A 7227-nucleotide genomic window follows, 5' to 3' on the forward strand; every position below is an offset into this window, starting at 1 on the left:
GGAAACCGTCTAGTCCAACACAGCAGACACACTTCATTTCAATTTTGCTTTTTATATCACATCCACCACAAGAAAAACAGGACCAGATTTAAAAGATGGCTTTCAAACCTAAAGCCTCCAAACCTTCAACTTCCTGTTCTGGCACACACCATCAAATCTGGACATTTTAAAAGCTTCTACCCTCTTCTCAGCCTTTTTACTGGTTCTCATGATTTTGCCTGGTGCAAACCAGCGTCACCCTACAGAAACATTTCAACTTCAACCAAGCTGCTGCTTCCAAGGCTGGGGACATCCCTGTCTGTGGTCACCAGACCACACCCTGGTCCAACACGTGGGATGTCTGTGGATTCCCTGGATCACCACACTGTACCCTGAGGAGCTGATTTCTTCCTCTCCTTGCTCAGCATTACCCAAAGGCATTTGAGGGCATTCCTCACCCCCTGTGACACTGCAAAGTGCTCCAAGACCCCGCAGCGCTTTTGGTGCCCCAGGATCTACAGAGGCGATGGACAAGTCAGGCTGGAAGGGGAAGCAGCCTCTCCCAGAGCTCAGCGCCCAGAGAGAGGGAGCAGGAGAGCATTTACAGGAGAGCAGGCAACAGCTCTCCTGGTGCACGGAGTGCAAGAGTGGTGGCTTTCCAGCCTGGACCAGAAGCAGGCTGGAAGGAGAGGGAGGAGCTGCACAGGCAGGTGTGAAGGTGGACATTGACAAAGCAAAGCTCTCCTGCCTGGACCAGCTTCCCACAGGGTTACTGTGCCCATCCAGCTCCAAACCAACTGGCATCCAGCCCATTCCTGCTGCCCGTCCATCCCAACCCACCCTGGACACAGTCCAGCTGCTCCCAGGCAAGGAAAAGGGCTGGAAGGACAGGCAGGGCTGCACTGCAGCCAGCCCTGGTGGAGAGACCCCAGACCTAGAGCAGCCTCCAGGGCAGCACCAGCCACCAAAGATGGGATGGGGAGGCAGGAATACCACTGAACACTGAGCAAGGAGGACCAAAGGAGAGGAAAAGTAGAGAGGCACATAAAGGATCCACAAATGCCCACGTAGATGTGGAAAAGCCACGTGAGCACCATCGCACCAGAGGACACTGGTGAAGCGGCCGCCACCACGCACTGCCACAGAGCAAGAGATCAACCCAGTCCCTTCTTCCTCCTCCCAGGAATCTGGCACCCTGGAAAAACCTGCCCAGCCTTTACATTCTGCAAACCTCAGCTCTAAAAATAACGCTCGGTGCAAGTGACACATTTCGCGTGGAGCCGGCGAGCGCAGCCCACGGAACCAGACTCACTTCGCATCAGGGACAGGTTTTGTAAACAAGGCTTTTTAAAGGTTGCTTAGTAAGCCATGATCAAGCATCCAAAGCCATCGTTGAATGGGGCAGAACTGAAGGAGGGACCCCATCGCAGGGAAAAATCCCTCAGAGGAAAACAGGGTGGGGAAAACCCAAGGGCTGGCCCCTGTTTCCCAACGTGTCCCATATGCCGCAGCTCACATTTGTAAGATTTAAGATGGAGTTTCTCACCCTGTATCACACCGCAAGAAGGGTCCCAGCTCCAGCCATGCCCACAGCAACAATACTCCCTTCAGCAGCTGCTTCCAGAGAGAAAAACTCCTATTTTTAGGGAAAGCAGAGGCTCAGAGATAGCCAGATGACCCCACAGCTGGGGGCTGTGCATCACCTCCCAATCCCCCAGATAAGCAGTGTGATCCTTCCCTGGCTGCTGCAGCCACTCCCCAGGGGCCAGGATGAGAGGCAGAGCAGGAGGAAGAGTGGCCCAAAGTGCTGCTCAGTTAATCGCAGTAATTAGCCACCATCTTGAGTGACTCCCATTAGCTACAGCCTGATTTTCTCAGGCACAGTCAGCACACGAGGTTTCAGTTAAAACTCATCTCGAAACCAACATGGAGGTACCACCCTGACCCGTGGTGGGGCTCATCCAGAACATGGGAACATGCACAGGAGGTGCTCTTTTCCTTGAAGGACCTGGTTTAATTAATTTTAAACTGGGTATGATTTCCCAGCCCTGCTTGGGAAGCCTCAGTGAGCACACCACGGCGTTGGAGAACAGATGCTGGAGGGCAGGAGTGGGGAGGTTTGCATCTTTCCCACCCAGTTCCAGGATTTGATCCATGCCCCGAGTGCAGACCAGAGATGGAATTTGTCTCTGGAGCACTGACCATGTGCTCCCATCGCCTCATGAGCCCCATGGAAACCCAGAGCAGGCAGGGAAGCACAGGCACCCTGCCTGGATTTTTGGGAGCAGGATCGCTGCCTACACTCTCCGGGGCTCTTTGCTGGCAGTGCCAGCTCACACAGAGCCCTCCACCCTCCAGCACTCACCTCTAAAAACCACACACGGTGCCTCAACGCCAAGCAGGGCACCCAGCATAGACCCATTTGCTGAAAGTGCTTGCGCTGGTTCCTGTGGGAGGGCACGAAGCAGACGGAGCCAGGGTAACAAGGGGTTAAAGCCCACCTTCCGCCTGCAGCTTGGAAAAACAAGGCAAGGAGAATGCAAATGCTCTTTGCTGAAGCAGAAAACTTCACAAAAATATTAGCCACAGCTTAATGGGCTCTCTCCAGGGATGTGCTGGCAGGGGTGAGGCTCAGCTCTGCCCACACCTCTGTGCTTTGAGGCACCTTTCCAGCTGGTTTGTGCTTATTTATAGGCAGCAGTCCTTGGAGAATCACGGGAGCAGATGCAGCTCAGCCCCTTCCCCCTGACAGCTTTGAGCTTTCTGCTGCCTTTCCGGCAGAGATCAGGCTCAGACGTCTCCAGCATCTCGCCGATGCCGGGGGGCAGGCGCTGCGCACCAGGAGCTCGGGGTGTTTTTAGCAGGATCGCCCATTATCTGCATGTGAAATGAAAGGAAATCGAGTGTTTTGGCACTAAAGAAATAGAACAATAATCCTGAACCAGGCTGGGAAGCACAGATGCCTGTGGACGGCAAACTGGGCAGCAGCAGGGCTCGGTGCCTCCACAGGGAGCAGATGTTTCGGTGCCCGTGCTGCTTTGTTTAAACAAGTGCCTGGAAAAGCCAATATTGGATCTAAATCCACAAAAGGCGGCCTCTGAAGCAGGGAGCACGTATCCCAGCATGAAAAACCCTAAAGACAACACATCTCTGCCGAAGAGAGGAAAAACAACCCTTCTGAGCCAATAAATAACACAGCTGGGCACAACTGGAGGGTCGCCTTGACATGGGATTTTTTGGGGAGAATCCCTTCCCCAGAAAAGCAGGGGGGGACCTAGCCCCTCATTCTGCAGGTGCCATATCCCAGCACCACAGGGGAATTGTGGAGCAACTGATGCCAGGGAACATCTGACCCAGCCTGCTGCTCAGAGCAAAGTCAGGATGATGCCAGAGGTATCAGAAAGGGAGAAAGCCCAAAGCCTTTGCCCCCCAAGCCCTTGGGCTCCCGCCTGCCCTGATCATTTCTCAGCCTGACAGAGAGCTCAGCAGCCTCTCCCTGGGCACGAGGCCTCATGCCCGTGACTAATGGTATGTTTTGACATCCCTGAAATACTCCAGCACTTCATTTCAGCCGCAGGGAGCAGGAAGGAAGGAGGGGACATGCTGGTGGGGAGCCGGCACCGGGGAGGGAAGGGCAGGAAGAGCTTTTGCAAGAGCAACAGGCAGGGATAAAGCAAAGCAGCATGGAAAAGACGCGGGAGATGGACGAGGGGCAGGTTGGGACCTGGAAGGCACCTGGGAAGCCTGTCTGATCCCCTCTGCTCCTTGGCTGTGCCTTCCCTGGAGCTCCGTGGAGCTGCAAGGCACAGGATTTATTTATCATCTCCTCCCGAACACACTGCCTGAGTGCGGACACAGGGATGCTCCGCTAACCTCCAGCAAGGCTGGGGAGGGATGCAGGATGGCCTGGGACCCCTGCCTGGGGAGGCAGGAGAAGGCAGTGTCCCCAGGCTCCTCTCTGGGCTGCCTCCGGCAGAGGCAGGAAGGTGACAGACAGCGATCCCCGGGGAGGTTAATTACCGAGCCCCTCTTCCCTGTGCGCAAACCGGCACCTCCGGCCCCAGGGGAGCCAGCGGAGACACAGCCCCGGGCTCTGGCAGGGCAGCAAAGAGCATCCCAGCCACCAGCCGAGCTGCTGGCCGCCACCATCTGCCAGCCAGCAGCACCGCGGAGAGGAGCAGCCGAAGCCATGGGGGGGATCTGGCTCTTTTCCTGACAGCTCTTGCTCATCACCAGCTGCTCCCGCTGGGGCTCAGGCAGCCCTGCTGCACCCCAGGGGCTGCGGAGAGGCAGGAGCGGGGTCCCTGCACTGGGCTCCTCATCGCCACATGTGGTGCCCGGAGAGACAGAGGTGGGAAGTGGAACAGCCTTGGGAGAACCGGCCCAGAACACACCCTGCCCCGAGGGAAGTGGCCCAGAACAGCACCAGACTCACCCCAACAGAGCAAGCAGAGCCTCCTCAGCACCGAGGCAGAAGATCCACCCCCCTGCCTGCATCACCCTAGTGTCCACCCATCCATTCCAGCCACGAGCATCCTCGGCGGCACCCATGGATCCATTCAACCACGGGATGCAGGAAGGAGTAGAAACTCTGGCTGCCATCACCAGAGCGCCACTCGCAGAAGTTTTCTTGGGTCACTGGGAGCAAGGAACCCATCTGGCAGCAACAGAGGTGCTGGAGGAGTGCTGGGGGGACTGATTTCTCTTTTCAGCTGTCACTAAAGTCATCGATGTGGCTGTGAGTGATTCACACCAGTACATGAAAAGCCTGTGAGTCACACACTGGATGCAGTGGGTGGGTGCATTGACTCAGCCACGCAGGAGATGGGGCACGGGGGGCTGCAGCCTCACACGGCCAACGGGACAGTGCTATTTGCATGGGGTCAGAGGCACAACTGCCTGCCAGAGATCTCACACACATGCTCAGGTCCCCACTAGTGCCTTCAGCAGCGTGGGTGAGCCAGAGGGAGACTCTGCCTCGCCACCAACCTGTCACCTGCCCAAAAGAGGTGCCAAGGTGCACCGGGGCTGGGCCGTGCTCTCACTCAGCCTCCCACCGGCAAAAGGTTTGCACTGCCCTGTGTGGCAGCAGAGGAGGAGGAAACCCCCAGGTGCTCAAGGGATGCAAATGCATCCCAAACTACAGCGAACAAACTTTCCAGGTACTCCAGGACCGCTGAGGAGCAAAGAAACTGAGCCAGGCAGCAGCAGAGACCAGAGGGGAGCGCAATGCCAGGGCCTGATGCCACCACCACCTCCTCCACCTCCCAGTCCTGTAGTCCCTGTCTGCAGTCCCCACATCCAGGGGAGCTCAGCCCACCGGCACAGAGACCTGCGGTGCTGCATAAATGCTTTGGGGAGGCAGAGCTGAAGGAAAGCCCTCCAAACCCCTCTCGTTTTGATGGCACTCGGTCTCTCCAGTCACTCAGCGGGTGCTGGATATGCCCCAGCCTTGCCAAAGCTGCCGGCAGCAGCAGCCGAGGCTGCGAGTGCATGGCTCATCCCGCTGACAGTGCCTTCCGTGATGCTCTGCCTCCTCTGCCAAATCAGCCCAGCCGTGGATCGGGACCAGCCGAGAGTGTCACCGCATCCCACGGCATCCCGAGCCCAGACCGCCCCATCTGCAGCGCGGACCAAGCCCAGAGAGCAGGGTGAGACCACCCCGGGGGTGCGGGGGGATGCGGCCCGTGGCGGACACAGCGTGGTGCAGGGTCCAGGTAGCGCTTGTCAGTCCAGGATCGTGGGGGAAGAGTTATCCCTGGCCCCGCTCCAGCCGCGCGAGGAGCCAGCAGGAGCCACGAGCACCAAAACACACGCTGTGCAACGCAAGAGCAGCTGGGAGAGCTGGAACAACGAGGCAAGCAAACCCTGATTTAGGACCCCACTCATTCATCACTGTCACCAGCAACACCCAGGCACTCGGGAGCAGGACCTGGACTCACGGAAAGCGGGGACGGGGTGCAGGGAGACAGCACGAGACAGAGCACTGGCTGCCGAAGGCAGGAAGAGGAGAGGAGGAAAGAGATCCCGCACATTTGGGAAGCCTTGGGCTGGCAGGGCAGGTGGACTGGGGCTGAACGAGCCCAGTGCCGCCCTGCATCCAGCCAGGGCTCCCAAGGCAGGGAAAGAGAGGGGGGTGACACCTCAATCCGGCTTCACCCACTCACGCACTGGGGTGTGAGGGTGGGCAGCCCCCGGAATGGCCCCACTTACACACGATCCTTCCGAGGGTGGCGGGTCCCCCGGGACCCCCAGCCCCCCAAACCACCTTCAGCAGAGAGCCGAGGCTCCCTTAATACAAACTTTGCGAGAGCCGATCCCCACACCCCAGAAACCTCGGGAATCGGAAAAACCGGGAGCGGGGCTTCAAACTTGGGGTGCCGTCCCAAAGCGCTGCTGCAGCCCCCCGAGCTCCCCAGGCACAACCCACCTGTGGCCGCTGGCTGCCGCCGGCTCCTTCCCTCGCGCTCCATCCTCGGAGCCCCGCGCATCCCGGAGAGCGGCAGAGACAGAAGGGAGGGGAGGAGGTGTCCACCGGGAATCGCTCAGAGAGAGGAGGAGGAGGAGGATGGAGACAGCCCCAACTGGCGTCTCCCGGCCGTCCCCAACAGGTAGCAGCGAGCGGGGGGGGGAAGGGACACACGATGTCCCCGCGGACTTTGGGAGAGCGAGCGGGAGCTGGGCCAGGGCCACCAGCCCGCTGGGCATCGCTTACCTGGAGACAGAAGCATGGATCCGGCCGACGGTTATTCCAGAGACATGATTTGTAATGGAAAAGGGAGGAAAAGAGCCGTGGGGAAGGGAGGGAAAAAAAGGAGGGAGGGGAGAGGAAGAGGGGAGGGAGAGACGAGAGGAGCAGGGAGGGAAGGAAAGGGGGAGGGGGGATAAAATGAAATTTTAAAAAAAGAGGGAGAGGGGGGAGAAAATAGAGACAGTTAAAATCTGTCTCCTGCCCACACAGTGAAAAAGAAATTTCTGACAATCGGAGGAAGGGAACTCGCATATAAACCAGAGGGGGCAGACGGGCGATAACAAAGGAGGGAAGGAACGGAGACAAAACACGGCGGCAACTGTCCGGGCACACAGCCCCTGGCTGAGCCCCGGGGCAAGGACGGGGCGCGCGGCCTCCTCTCCGCCCACCCAGGCCACCCCGGGGTCAGCCACTGCCCAGCAGCAGTCCCCACAAACCTGGCAAGGACCGCCCCAGTGCCCCCCAGCCCGTGCCGGTGCTCCCCAGTCCCTCGTTCC

At 58.6% G+C, this 7227-nt stretch overlaps 1 protein-coding gene across 9 annotated transcripts in view; it reads right to left on the reverse strand.

Annotated features, from left to right (window-relative positions):
- CACNA1E (calcium voltage-gated channel subunit alpha1 E) overlaps nt 1-6773 on the reverse strand; it is a 129658-nt gene extending 122885 nt beyond the window's left edge. For 3 of the 9 annotated variants that reach the window (XM_032117421.1, XM_032117414.1, XM_032117417.1), the window contains exon 1: nt 6695-6771. The gene's annotated coding sequence lies outside the window, so the exon portion shown is untranslated. Of the gene's footprint in view, nt 1-6694 lie in introns of all 9 variants that reach the window. The other 6 variants (XM_032117415.1, XM_032117413.1, XM_032117420.1 and 3 more) reach the window with 3 other exon arrangements.
- Nucleotides 6774-7227: the final 454 nt, after the last annotated feature.

Source organism: Corvus moneduloides, chromosome 9 (genome assembly GCF_009650955.1).
Source record: "Corvus moneduloides isolate bCorMon1 chromosome 9, bCorMon1.pri, whole genome shotgun sequence".
Lineage (NCBI taxonomy): Eukaryota > Metazoa > Chordata > Aves > Passeriformes > Corvidae > Corvus > Corvus moneduloides.